The sequence below is a fragment of the Lygodium microphyllum genome, chromosome 20 (genome assembly GCF_053477565.2).
Source record: "Lygodium microphyllum isolate KBCC chromosome 20, Lygodium_microphyllum_v1.1.10, whole genome shotgun sequence".
Taxonomy (NCBI): Eukaryota; Viridiplantae; Streptophyta; class Polypodiopsida; order Schizaeales; family Lygodiaceae; genus Lygodium; species Lygodium microphyllum.
The window spans coordinates 22512471-22528467 of record NC_141154.1 but is presented as its reverse complement, the minus strand read 5'-3'; positions in this window follow the sequence as shown (position 1 = coordinate 22528467).

Here is a 15997-nt window from a genome sequence, read left to right as displayed (position 1 = left end):
ACACTCAAACAGAGACCAATGCTTGTTCCTATGTGCTTTTGCTCATCTCATTCTGTTCAACGTTGGGAATAAAGGGCCATTGTGCCTTTCATATGTGCACGGGTGTGAACACACCCTTAGCACATTTGTATTTTCATATATATCTATCTAAAACCTAAAGAGGTACACTAGTCTTTTGTACCGAACATCAAAGGTGTCGTGCTGACTCTCCTTTCTACTGCTCTACTCTATGTGTGTGTCATCTGTCGTGTTCACTCTCAGCTCCGTCAGGCTTCATCAAACTGGTATCAGAGCTCATAGGTTGTGCACGCTTTTCGAAGTCAGCAACAGCTGTTAGGCTGAGTGACAGAGACGAGGAGCTTCAAGCACCAGTCGTCAGTATTTGGCAGGTGCTGGAGAGGCAGTTGGACTAGCAGGCAGTGTTGCAGGTGTTGCAGGAACTGCACACAGGCTCGATGGGTAGCAGGCCTAGGTGACACGCTGTAGGCGACTAGGCCTAGGTGACATGTTGCAGGCGACCTTGCTGCAGGTGACCAAGCCCAGGCGACACGCAACCAGGCTCAGTGCGGACGTGACAGGCAGGACGTGATGACCAGTAGACGGGCTAATCCGATGGGACAAGCGGTGACTTGTTTGACAGGTCACCCGTTAGACCAGGCGGGTCACGGACCCATCCGCCAGTCAACGTTTAAAAAAAAAAATTTTCCTTTCCTTTCCCTACCGAACGTTCGAGCGTACAAGCACAGAATACAAATCTGTGCACATTTGCTCCTGAAAAATTGGGGCTTTTCCCGGATTTGGGGACTTTAATGCAGAACATTTGCTCGAGAATTTTGGGGCTTTTCAAATTTTAATTTCACTAAAATTTGTGCACACCGGACTCAAGAAATTTGGGGATTTGTCCAAATTTGATGCGAGCAAGACACATCATTGATATTTGTCTCAGAAATTGTAGGAATTTGTGATATTTTGCCTTCATGTACATGTAATAATTGGGTTGGAATTTACCAAATTTCTTGACATTGATGCACATTGGACCTCGTGCAATTTGGGGCTTTTGTTGTTTGGGTGAAATTTGTGCGCCATTTGGTCGTTTTATGTACATGTGGGTTTAATTACATGCAATTTGGACATTTAGCATTTGAAAAAATTTGGGGGTTTTGTTGAAATTGCTCTATTTTGGCAAAGTTGGCATATTCTATGTATGTCAGAGACAACATAGATGTTTGGTTGATGCTTTGAGCACAAAAATTTTGGGGCTTTTGATCGTGCGTGTCAAATTTTGTGCCCGTGGGTATATGCACGACAGAAATTGTAGTTAAAATTTGAGACTTCTCATGTAATGTGATGTATTTGTCCTTGAAACAACTGTAACCAGTTGTGGAGTGTTGTAGCACAAGGTATAGTGCTTTTGAAAATTTATTTGCAGATCTCAAATTTCTAATTTTATGTGGTTATTTATTGTTGGTTGATATTTGTTTGTACCTTGGTGACTTGTGTGACAGTTTGGACTTGCATTTGCTGAATTTTTTGGTCACATTTGAGCTGAAAATCATAGCTGGCAACAGTGACAGCAATCATCTCATGCACATTAAGAAGCTTGAAGGAGTACATAACTTAACAGTGTCAGCAATCATCTCATGCACATTACGAAGCTTGAAGGAGTACATAACTTTGCAGTCTGGAAAAAACAATGCTATAATATCTTGTTACAGAAGAAGCAAGCAGGCCCGATTAAGACCAAAGGGGCAAAGCTTGCAGATATGGAACATGAAGATTGGGATGAGTTAAATGAGCTTGCACACTCAACCATCGAGCTATCGATTTTTGATGCCTTACTGTTTAACATTGAAAGTTTGGATTCTGTCTATGCTATTTGGACTCGACTGGAAGAATTGTATACCCAGAAGAGTATCACAAGCAAAGTTTATTGGTTGAAAAAGCTTATGGATTTGCGTATGAAAGAGTGTATAACAATGTTTATTCACTTGAGTGAGTTTAACTCCATTTTCAGCTAGCTGGTTGCCTTGAAGTTCTTGATTGATGAAGAATTTAAGGCTAGTTCTTGCTTTGCACTCTTCTAGAGAGTTGGGATACATTCAGGACTGCTATGAGCGATTTTAATGTGATCCTTCTGTATGTTGATGTAGAGAGTGCTCTACTTATGGAAGAAATGAATTGACAGAACAATGCATCTAGTAAGTCTTCCGGTGCTTTACATACAAGGGACAAATCACAATAGAAAGACAAATCTGATAGCAAGGGACACAATAAATCATGTGATAAGGATGTTGAATGTTATCATTGTGGTAAGAAGGGTCACTTTAAACGTGATTGCTACAAATGGAAGAAAGAGAAAGGAAAGGGCAAGAAGGCACATGATAGCAAGGAAGAGAAGAAAGAGAGTCAGCCTAAGAAGAGCAGTGCCAGAATTGAAGAGGTGAATGTAGTCACTCATGACAGTGACAGTGGAAATGACGTTCTCTGTCTCTTCACTTTAGTACACATGCTTTACTTGCAGGTATAGATGATGATATGTATACTTGGATTCTAGATTTAGGTGCTTCCTTTCATGTAATCCCTCATCGTGAGTGGTTTTTTGACAAGGTGTTGTTCATCTTGGGGACAACTATGCATGTGACATTGCAGGTATTGGTAGTTTGCAGTTGCAGTTTTAGCATGGTTCTACCTTCACACTTCAGCATGTATGGCATGTACCTCAGCTCAAGAAGAGCTTGATTAGCACAAGACAGCTAGATGACGATGGATTTCATACCACCTTTGGTGATGGGAAATGGAAGATCTGTAAGGGATCTAGAGTGATTGCTAGAGGTTGTAAAAGTGATACCTTGTATCCTCTCTATGTATCTAGTGTGCGTGACTATATTGTTGCCGTGATCGAGTAGCCAAGTGTTTCTTTATGGCATGGCCAGTTGGGACACATAAGTTAAACTAGAATGAAAGTGCTTTCTCGTTTGGGTTACTTGCCTTGCCTTCGTTATGCTGATTTTGAGCATTGTGATCATTGTGTTTATGGTAAATATGCACATACGTCTCTTTCGTTGAAATCTTCTCCTTTAGAGTTAGTACATTCGGATGTATGTCAGATGCTAGACTATCTTTAGGGGGAAAGAAATACTTTGTCACCTTTGTCGATGATGCTACACGGAAGGTATGGGTTTACCCTATTTGTAGCAAGGACAAAGTGCTTGACAAGTTTTAAAAATTCTTGGCATTGATTGAAAATTAGACTGATAAGACATTTAAGTGTCTTCTCTCTGACAATGGTTGGGAATATGTGTCCAAGGCATTTCAGGCATTTTGTGACAGCAAAGAGATAAATAGGGAGCTCACTGTCTCTCATAATCTACCCTAAAGTGGAGTTGCAGAGCGTATGAATCAGACTATATATGACAAGGTCCATACGATGCTGTCTCATGTTGCATTACCCCATGGTTTTTGGGCAGAGGCCGTTATGACATCCGTACACTTGATTAATCGGCCACCAAACAAGTCTTTTGGGAGGGGAGAAGTTTCCCAAGAAGTGTAGTCGGGCAAGCCGCCTTTGTATGCACACTTGAAAAGTGTTTGGCTGCAAAGCATTTGTGCATATATGTAAGGAAAAACGCAACAAACTTGACCCAAAGTCCTGTAAATGTATTTTCTTAGGATATGGTGATGAAGGTAAAATGAGGTATAGATTATGGGATCCCTATTGTAAATGAACCTGCAAATGTAAAAAATAATACTGGAAATGATCAGCCAGCCATTGCCCATAATGATGAGCCATTGGATGTGCATGAATAGTTAGGTCAACAAGTTGTTAATGCTGATTTGCAGGCTAAAATGCCATCACAACAAGCTGAAAATGAAAATTTATAGGCTCAACAACCAACAAACAATGATCATTGGGTTAGGAGATCGTCTAGGGCTACTAGATAACCTGATAGATTTGTTCCTGGTGCAAACAATGTGGCCGATTATGTCATGTTGACAGATTGTGGTGAACCGTCTTGCTTCAAGAAAGCAATGGACAGACAGGACAACAAGAAATGATATAAAGCCATGTTGACAGAGATGGAATCTCTTGAGAAAAATGGCACCTGGGACTTGGTGCAGTTGCCTAAAGGGTAGAAAACCCTTCCATGCAAATGGGTTTATAAGATGAAGGTTTCTTTTGGTTCCTTGCCAAGTACAAAGCAAGATTGGTTGTGAAGGGATACAAGCAGGAACATGGAGTTGACTTTGATGAGATATTCTCTCCTGTAGTCAAGATGACTACATTGAGAACCATTTTGGGCTTGGTTGCAACTGAAGATATGGAGCTCATATAGATGGATGTAAAGACTGCATTTTTACATGGTGATCTGCATGAAGATATATATATGCAGCAGCCTGAAGGGTTTGTGGCAAAAGGAAAAGAGAAGATGGTATGTAAACTCAAAAGGAGTTTGTATGGGGTGAAACAAGCACCAAGAGAATGGTATCATAAGTTTGATACATTGATGCAGTCTCAAGATTTTCATAGAAGTCAAGTGGATCACTGCTTGTAGACCAAGAAGGCAGCAGATGACAGCTTGATTATCTTGGTTCTGTATGTTGATGACGTGCTGATTGCTGGCAGGGATACTCATGCCTTGGACTCATTGAAGCAAAGTCTTCATGGTAGCTTTGACATGAAGGATCTTAGTGATGCAAATCACATTCTTGGCATGCGAATACTCATAGATAGGCCAAAAGGATTACTCTATCTATCTCAACATGATTATATCTCCAAGGTTTTATAGTGTTTCAATATGGAGGGGGGGGGGGGGGGGAGGGAGAAACAATTGGGGTTCCATTGCCTCCATATGTGAAACTCAGTGTAGAGGACAGCTCTACATCTGATGATGAGAAGGCTGAAATGGCCAAGATACCATATGCTTCAGCTGTTGACAGTTTGATGTATGCTATGGTTGCTACACGTCCTGACATTGCCTTTGCAGGGGGAGTGGTTAGTAGATACATTGGGAAGTAGTGAAAGGTATTATGAGATACCTTGAAGGTATAAAGGATTTGTGCATCTGCTTTGGAAAGTAGAAGGCATCTGTCATTGGCTTTACGGATGCAGACTATGCTGGTCATGCGAACTGCAGAAAGTCCACTTCTGGGTATGTGTTTACCTTTACAGGAGTAGTCTCTTGGATCTCCAGGCTACAAAAGTGTGTTGCATTGTCTACTACAGAGGCAGAGTATGTGGATGCCACTAAGGCATGCAAGGAGGCTTTATGGCTTTCACGTCTAGTGGGAGAGCTTGGCATTATAGAGTTACCTGTTCTCCATTGTGATAGTCAGAGTGCTATCATGCTATCACAGTATCCCATCTTTCATACAAAGATAAAGCACATATATGTGAAGTATCACTTCATTAGAGATATACTTGACAGCAAGATCATTGAGCTTGTCAAAGTGCATACAGATGATAATCTTGCAGATCTTCTCACGAAGGGTCTTCCAGTAGAGCGGTTTGCTCATTGTTGACAGATGATGGGATTTGAATAAGTATATGTATTTTAGCTTTGTACATACCTAGACTTTGCTAATTCTTTTCTCCTCTTAAGGCACATTGCCTTTAGGTGGGAGGTTGTTGGGAATGAAGGGCCATTGTGCCTTTTATATGTGTACGGGTGTGAACATACCCTTAGCACATTTGTACTTTTATATATATCTATCAAAAACCTAAAGAGGTACACTAGTCTTTTGTACTGAACATCAAAGGTGTCATGCTCACTTTCCTTTCTACTGCTCTCTACTCTGTGTGTGTGTTATCCGTCGCGTTTACTCTCAGCTCTGTCGCGCTCCATCATTCAATATCTTCCATTAATATGTTAGAGCTTCTCAAGTACATCACCAGGTTGTATATTTCAATTGTATATGCAAAGAAGAAATGTGTAAGGATGTTTCGACTACGATGCTTGAGTAACATGAATAGATGATGGTAGCAATGAAACAAACTAGTATAGATAATTAGATTGATGATAGCTCTCTATGTTTTATGCAAGCTTGAGTAAGGAGAAGGAGAAGGTTATAGATGAACAAATATTGATAATCCAAAGTGACATTCAACAACTACTGGCAGCGATTCAAAGTATGTAGACAGAATTCATTGAATTAAAGAAAAGAAAATCTACTAAAGATATTATAGTTACTTCCCAAGGAGAATGAGAACAACTTGTTGAGTTAGCCACTAGCTCTCAAGAATGCCAAAGTAAAGGGACCTATATAGCAAGAAGATTAAGAACTCTATGGGATTTGTGTGTTAGACCTCAAACTCAGAGACCTTAGGCCCTGTTGTATCCACATGATTAGTTGGACGTGCAATGTGGAATTATAAAATTATAGACGGAGAAGGCATTGAGCACTTCTAAAGGAAGCCACATCAAACAATATTACCCACTAGAGTGTTGTCTACATGAACCTCCCATGTAGGAAATTGTCGTCCCCATCAAATTTGTCATGGTGGTAGACTAGATGTGCTATGAGCAACAAACACAACTTAGCCGGTTGTCTCAACCAAACTAGAGTAATCAAAGCAATGAATGAAACTTGGTTGTCTCAACCAAACCTTTTCCCACAACCACCTATGGCAATGTCAGAGCAAACATTATCAGTAACCTAAACTCCAAGGATGAACCCATTATACCACTAGTCTACCTCCTAGTTTGATTGACTATAGCAAAGTTGGTTGTTGTTGATGCCCTAATTGATGAGGCATTTGATAGAAATACCCTTCTATATGTTTTTTTGGGAAAGAATTAGGTGAACTGTAATTAAATCCTATTGATGCCAAATTGAACTCTTATAGAGAAAAACTCTAATTGTTGGGGAATTATAGACTGATGCTTATTGTGGAAACTGAAAGCATTCCTCTCCTATGTTTTGCTAAACAAGGATGAAGTATGGACCAAGATACTGCTAGGGCGGCCCTTCAAGTACTCAACAAATTGTAACGTCAACTATGTTGATAAACAAATCCACTTACAATTCTTAGATACACGAGTCATCTCTACCTTTAGCTCACAAGACTTGGCTATAGGGTACATGCCATCCACTAGTCCTATCCCACCATCTCAGCATTCAACTGGTAAGTTTGATAGAACTCTACTGGAAAAACTATCGGATGCTCAAGTTAAGAATTTACAACCAAATAGTAGGCCCAATTATGTGCTTAACTTCAATGGAGGCCTAAGAATAATCCCCAACCAAGGCGATAGACCTCTTGAAACATCGAACTATTAGGCATACAACTAAACTTGCAAAACCAAAATCGAAGGTAGCCTCATACATCACTCTAATGGGTATTCAAAGCCCTTCTCAAGGTGGAAGGTCACAATGAGGGTTATCACTATCTTTGGCTTTTGAAACACTACACAGCCAATCGTCCAACCACACCACATCCATTTAGAAAACCTTCCACGCCCAACTGCAAATAAAGATGGAAACCAAAATAGTAGTAGCCCTATATCATTGCTCCAATCATAAACCTTACCAAAAAGGAAAAGTGTAGTTGAAGAACCAATAACTACAAAAGCTTGTTGATATGATCAAATCTAAGTCCTCTACGCCTTTGGAAAAGCCTCAAGTCACACAAATTTTCAAATGTAGTATGGTTTATAGGTTCAATAACCTTGCTTTTTCCTTGACCTTTGCCACTAGATGAGATACAACTTCTTGCGACAATGTAATGCAGAGCACCGCACTTCAGGAAAACATAGTAGAACAAAGCGCATTGCCTCACACCCTTATCACAATTGCAACTACCTCAAAAGCTAACTATCAGTTGCATCATGCTAAAAGAAAAATACCAACCCAATATCCAAAGGTCCCAAATAGATCTCTCTTCCTAGTGAGTGATATTGTGCTCCTACCCCATGTCAGCCTTAAGATAAATCACAATTTCCACTTTATCTGTTGGATAATAGAGAAAGGGGCTAAGCACACCAAAGTCACTACCACAAAATGCTTCCTCTAGCTAGATTCGACATTTAGAAACTTTGCCAAGGTCTTTGCAATCATTGGCATGTGTCTCAATGATGACAATATAGTCAAGTTGGTCTCCCAATAGCATCTCACTTGGGAGAAAATGAGAACCTATAGTGGAAAAGCATTCTTATGTAGGAGAAACTATCACAAAAGTTTTTAGAAAAACAATTTTAAACATATGATGATTGATCCCTACGTAGTGTCTACTACCATAGGTAATTGCCTCATTATGATCGTTGAATAGCATCGAGTTAATATAGCATAGTCATATGTACTGTGAGACCACGTCTCTTAGGTCCATTCTTTCAAGAAAGCTAGACTCACCCCTAGATTTGCAACACCATCCCTTACTAGATAAGGCACCCTCAAATCTCAAATGATGAGATCCTTAGACCCCTCACAGTTTGCAACTCTGTCATATAATCAATCCTTGCATATATTAAGGACCCACTTCAATAAAGGTAAGAAGATATTTACCATCCTCCAAGAGAAATTTAAGTTAAAAACTTGCAAGAGAAAATGTGGGGAGCAGAACATTGAGATTTTGATTATTAACAAGCCTTGAAAATCTCATTAGTAGATACCACTCAAGTAGAGAGCTGATGACAAGCTATGGATTAGCAAATTGTGCCAAGGATGCAAAGGCATCATCATATCTTATGACATGCATGGAGTTCATTAGAAACTATGACCCCAAGACAAGGTCTAATATACTAGTATACAAGTTGGGGAATGAGACAATAGTATTGTTGAGATGGCAAGCTTAACATGTGTGGACATTGACGTGGATACCCTGATTAGATAGGTCGGTGCAACTATACTTAGCACATCAATGGTCATTATGATGCTCACATGGCTATACTAACCTATCATTTATTGTATTTGGTTAGTTTACACCTATCTATAACTAGCATAACTTTAGTGCACATGAATTATTATAGTTATTTATATGTTGTTTGACTTTGCCACTTTTCTTTATGGTGTATCTTATTTGTCCTTTGTGTGTGGGAAAGCAGAAAGAAAAACTAGCAAGAAATTTTTTTGGCATCCATCTCTCTTCTTGTGTCCTTGAGTGAGCTTCTCCTTACATATATTGCGTGTGTTTGACACAATAGTTTGAGCAAGCTTCCTCATCACATGATTCGAGACATGGTATCTAAGCAGTACCATCGATAAATGCTAGATTTGGAGATTAATGTGAAGGAGAATGGGCAAGGATTCGACCAAGCAAGCAATGGGTAGAAAGTTCTACCATTCTATCAAAATTTCCATTGGATAGTATCTATAGAGGCATAGGAAGTAGGATAGAGAAAAAATCTTAGATAGCTGTGAGATTTGGTGTGGAAGCAAAATGGTGTATGTTCTATAGGTATTGGCCTTTAGGACATTTCACTATGTTTTTTGCCATGTAAGTTATTTTGGACCCCATTTCAGCTTTGCAAGGTTCTGAACAATAGTTTGATAGTATACTATAAATTCAATTGTGTTGGACATTCTTAGTTGCACATATGACAAATTTCAATTCTGAAATTTGGAGGAACATCAAGAAGAAACACAAGTTTATCTACAAATAGGTTGCAAATTACATGCATTGTTGAGGCTACTAGGTTTATTGTTTTGTACTTTTTGTGAAAGATTGTAGAAAACTTGCGTGTTAGTTGGTACTTAGTTTTATCATAATGGAGAATAACAATGGAAATCCTATTATTGAGAAGCTACATAAGAACAACTACCCATCATAGAAATTTTGTGTGACAAACTTCCTTATTGGAAAAGGTCTCTACGAGTTTGTTTCATGTGAAGAAAAGGAACTAGACCTAAATGGTCCTTCCAGTGCACAAGGATTAAAGATGTGGATGTATTTGTTATTTGCAGTCATTAATAAGACTATGTTGGGTATATAAAAAATGCAAAGAGTTCATATGAAACTTGGATCACCATTGAAAATGTGTTTTAAGTAAATATAAAAGTACAAAAAATTTAACTCAAGCAAGAGTTGAACATTGAAGAAAGAGAATGTCTATAAATGAGTATGTGTTGAAGGTAAGGAGCATTGTAGATGCTTTGAAAGCTATTGATGCAATGCCCAATGATGATGATTTGGCTTCATTTAATTTGGGTGGCCTTCATAATAAGATAGATTGAAAATATTTTATTACTTTGTGTATATATAGAAGCTCTTTCTAGATTTTGATAAGTTAATCTCTCTTATGATTAGTGAAGAGATCAACATGCAAGTAAAACTATTAGAAATAAGTGGTAAAAATATCCAAGCATTTAAGTTTAAAAAGGGAATGTGATATGCATGGACTTCATTAGAAACTATGATCTCGAGACTAAGTCTAGCATACTAGTATATAGGTTGGGGAGTGTACAATAGTATTGTTGAGATGGCAAGCTCAACATTCATAGACATTGAACTGGATCTCCTAATCATATGAGTTTGCATGTCTATACTTAGCACATTAGTACACATTATAATCCTCACATGGCCATTGATCCATCACTTATTATACTTTGTTAGTTACACCTATAATAACTTGTATAGTTATAGTGCAAGTTGATTGAGGCTATTAGGTTTATGGTCGTGTACCTTTTGAGAAATATTATAAAATGCTTGCTTGCTGGTTGGTACTTAGGTTTGTCATAATGGATGAGAATAATATAAATCCTATTATTCAAAAGCTATATAAGGATTACCCATTATAAAAGTTTATTTGTGATGATGTTCCTTATTGAAAAATGCCTCTATGAGATTATTTCAAGTGAAGAAAAGGAACTAGAGCTAAGTGACCCTTCGACAGCTTTGCAAAAGAATAAAAGATGTGAAAAAATGACATGAAAAAGATAAAAAGGTGATGTATTGGTTATTTGTAATCATTGATAACACTATGTTGGGGCATATAAAAAATGCAGAGAGTTCACATGTAGCTTGGACCACCTTTAAAAATATATTTTCAGTCAATACACATGCATACAAAATTCAACTTCTAGCAAGAGTTGAATACTTTGAAAAAATGAAAAAGTCTATAAATGAGTATATTTTGAAGGTGATGAGCATTGTAGATCCTTTGATAACTATTGGTACAATGCTTGATGATGATGATTTGGTTTTGTATACTTTAGGTGGCCTTAATAAATGAGAAGGCCACAAAATATTTTGTTACTTTTATGTATGTATATAAGTTGGATCTAGATTTTCATGAGTTAGTTTTTGTCATGATTACTGAAGAGATCAATATGTAAGTTAAATTGTTAGAAATAAATGGTGAACATGTCTAAGCATTTTACTTAAGTTCAAAAAGGGAACATGGTAAATCATCTTCAAGAGGTGGTGGTATGGGATTTGTTAGCAATAACTAGCAAAACAAGTCAAATCTACAATTTGGTGGCATGAAGATCTTAGGAGACCACAGTAATTCTAGAGGCACATGAAGATCTAGAGAAAGAGGTAGATGGCAAAACAAAGATTCTAGCAATTCTGGTATTGAATCTACATACTATACATTGTTCTTTGATGAACCATCAATAGCCATAGTATTCATATAGTGCTACATAATGAATAACTCGTCACTTTTGTCATCATTGTTTTTACTATTGCATGCATAAACACATTGCTACTTTTTTCTACTTCTAATTTCAACCTTCTTCTTAAAGTACTTTTTAGAAATGTGGGCTTTCTATCACAATGCCTAGCACTCTCTGTTATCACCAGAATTTTGTTGCCTATTAAAATCTTCAACTTACTCTCTTTGGCTCCCCTTTCCTTGGGACTGTTCTTCTCTATTTTGCTGTGCATCATAACCTTGACCATGACCACCACCTTGGCCTTTGTGACGACCTCTACCTCTACTAGTAGAGTAAAATATGCTGTTCAGATTTGTTTTTGCTTTGAGAAGAAAATGAATCCATGCCAAGGTTATTCTTCTCAAGTATTAGTATAGAAATCAAGGCTGTAAAATCAGGGATATTATCCCTTAAATTCATAGATGACCCAAAGCTTTTATATTCATCTATGAGTCCATCTATGCATGCATGCATGCATGACATCATCATCATCAACTACCACACTGATAGATCCAAGAGCTTCCACAATACTCTTGATCTTCGAGGTATAATCATTAATTGACAAGTTTCCTCTTTTCACTTGGTTCTCAACTCTGACTTGAGATGTAGCTTTTTGGCATTTGTATTTACTTCGAACAACCTTAACAAATTCTTCCATGCAATAATAGGGATCTCACATTCCTACAAATACCCCATCATGCTATCTACGTCATTGATAGATAATGAGTACATGACTTTACTCTATGTTTGCTCCCAATCTTTCTTAGCCTTTACCTGTTCTGTAGCATTTCATGCAGGAACTTCAAGTGCTACTACCATATCTCCTTCAATGTAATTCCAAACAAATTTTCCCTTCAAGAAATTTGTCATCTTGAACATCCATGCGGGATACTTGTTCTTATTAAGCTTCTCACTCTAACAATCTAGTTGAAGTTATCAGACATTTTGACAAAATAGAAAACCTTACAAAGAAGTGCAATTTGTAAGCAAGCTGATACCATGTGCCAAAAACGGTTGTCCAGGATTATTTGTATATCGAGAATGGAGGACGAAATGACCTTAAATTATCAAGTTTCATTGTAATCGGAGATTGCATCCCTACTAGCCTCAAGAGTCTCCTTCAGCTTTATTAACCTAAGACAAATTGAGCATGGTGGAAGAGCTTCTTACCCATTTCTTATTTTCTTACTTTCATGCTCCAATGCCTTCACCTTAGCCTTGATAGAGCTTTGCATAGTTGTGGGATGGCTATGGTACCATAAAAATAGTCAAGAGGGAAGAGAGATGAAGCACCTAAGAGCTCACACACACAAAAGCAATGTAGACTTGAGATACCATAAAAATAGTTAAGAGGGGAGACAGGTGAAGCACCCAAGAGCTTACACACACAAAAGCAATGGAGACTTGAGAATATAAAGAGATAGGGTTGAAACCTTATTCTTCTTCTTTCTTCTTCTTTCATACGAAAGAACTAAGTCTACAACATGATAAAAAGCATAAAAAGCTAATATAAAAGTACCACAATGTATGCATACACGGTCATTAACCATGAACATGCTAGGAAAGAAGAGGTGGTAGCTCATCACATGGAGACACATCGCTCGTGATATTGGGATGTTGTGAAGGATATTCTGAGATACCTTAAGGGTAATACAAACTTTGTGTTTTGCTACAGTAGACACAATACTAGAATCGTGGGTTACACTTATATTATATAGGACATACAAATAATAGGAAGTCCACCTTTGGCTATTCTTCACCTTTGCTAGAGATGTTGCTACTTAGATATCTAGGTGTAGAAATGCATTGCATTGCCTACTATATTGGAGCTAACCATATTACAGCCAACCATTGAGGTTTGCAAAGAGGCCCTATGATTAGGCCATTTGGATGTAGACATTGGTATTACTTGATGCCAGGAGGCATATTTCACGGTGGATTCCGTGCCACGGTGGATTCCGTGAGGTTTTATGGTGGATTCCGTAAACTTTGTTGACTAGGGCTCATACACAAAGTGGATTCTTTGTGCGAGAAGTTGATGGGGACGCCTATCCTTTTCAGGCGTTTCATTAATTTAGTGTGTACATGGGTGATTCCATAGCGGGTGATTCTGCAAAATACATATTAAATTAATAAACGTTTATGAGTTTAGAGTGCGCACTCGTGATAAATTAAGGTTAGGATTGATTTCTAACTAGTTGATTTGTTTATGTAGCTGAAGACTGCTAGGTATTCACTTTTGTCGGTTTAATTGTATTATTTTACTAACGATTGTGAATGCTTCAGTTGATGTGTAGAGATAGCAGTAGTGGCGGAGGAAAGCATTGGAGGATAGCGTGTATTCGAGTTATCACTTATGTTTTGATGGACGCATACCTTAGGCATGATGCCTATATTTTGTCGCGCCTATTTATTGAGGCGTTGGATATTTATTTATTATTTTGTATGCGCATGGATGCATGATTATGATATTTGTATTTGGATATTGTATTGGGTATGCCTGACTCTTTGGATGCCCGCCCATTAGCTTTATTTCTATTTTGTGCTAAAGCAAACTCAAAAGCCAAAAGCGTGCTATTTTGTAATTTGGGCTATTATTTGAGCTTGAAGATGATTAATACATAAAATACATGCTTTGTGGAGCGCTCATATAAGGCATGGGGGGAGATTGCACCCAATTGGTCTCTTATTCATGTCGTGCATGCTTTCTACCTTGAGTTTTGTGCAAAAAGTAGAGTTCTTTTATTCTTGGGACCTTCCGGCGTTCACTACATGAGCATACTGCATCCGATCTGTGCACCAGTGGTATCGGAGCGAAGTTGAGATCGAGAGCTTCCAATCGCTATCCATCTTGTGCAAAGGCAGAGCTCCTGGAACGATCGAGCTCTACGGTCAGTCTCATCGCGAATGGTCGATATGGATGGATTCCTGGCAGTCAAGAATCGCTGTTTACAGCCTCTGATCGTGAAGGACCGGCCTGTAACGGCGGAGGACCACTCCTACATCTTCTTCTCCAAGTCATTTTTCTCAGTCAAGAGAGATAATGTTTATATTTTCTATTAAGCTTAAAAGCTTCAAGGCTAAGCTTTTAAAAAGCTTAACTCTACAACTTCTAAAAAATCGGGGCATCAAAGGAGGACATCAACGTGATTTCCGCCGGCGAAAAAAATGGCCTCCCCCCCCTTAAAATTCGTTGTTTTCAGTTACACTAAGCTTTAAGCTTAGTTAAGCAAGTCTTCAGTCACACAAATCTTCCAAGTTGATCAAGTTTCGTATGTTTGCAACTCTGCGAGTCAGTCAAGTCACTAGAAGTCAGAACTGACTTGTGCCCAAAACTCCCATAAGGACTGTTCTTGCGCAGAAGCACCGAACTGCAAAGTTGTTCCCTGGAAGACTCTGTTCGCATACGCAGACTTGTTGAACCAGTTTCAGCACACGCAGAAGGTCAAAAGCAGATTTTACAAAGGTTTCAAATCCCGCAATTGCCAAAGACGAAGACCGTGAAAGCCAAATAAAAATATATAAGCCTTGTACACCCGATCTTGAGCTATGCTCATCCTGCTAATTGGATTTTGAGAGTGTGAGGTCTTTTGAATTTTTGCAGGATGACAGAACAAAATATGGATGACTTAATGGCTGAAGGCGATCTTCCTGAACCTACGGTGGAACAAAAGTTGGATTTAATTATGATGCAGTTGGACGAAGAACGAAGAGCCCGGCAAGCATTGCAAGTTCAATTGGCCAATTTACAAAGATCGACTATTGACAAAGATGGACCACAACCCGAAGATCTTATCCGACGAACCATCGATGCGACTCTCGAAGCTCAATCCATCCGCAAAGAACCAAAGATAAGTAAAAGAAATTTCAAATTCCGTACTTTCAATGGCACTCGAGATGGAAAAACTGTTCTTGCATTCATCAGTCAGTTTGATGATTACTTTCATGAGGAAACATATGCTGAAAAAGATAAAATCAAGTGTGTCACTAATCATTTAGTGGATAGAGCATCTCTTTGGTGGACCGTGGTTCGTAAGAGCATAGATTGTCCCACTACTTGGGAGAATTTCAAGAAGAAGTTTATACAGAATTTCCTTCCTCCACAATTCCATGAAAAAGCCATAAAGCAATGGGATCTTCTTCAGCAAAGAGATCGTGAGCCTATTTCTCAGTACACCGAATGCTTTTGGAATGCCTTACTTCAATTATGCATGCTTGAAGATGTACCTGAAGCGATTCATAAGCGCAAGTATATGTCTGGATTACTTGGGCATTACTACGCTGAAGTCAATATGTTCAAACCTGCAACTCTTGAAGATGCAATTTCTTTAGCTCATGACACTGAAGATAAGCTTCGAGGAAGAGACAAGCGTCCACAACAATTTCAAGCAAATAGTAACTATGGTTC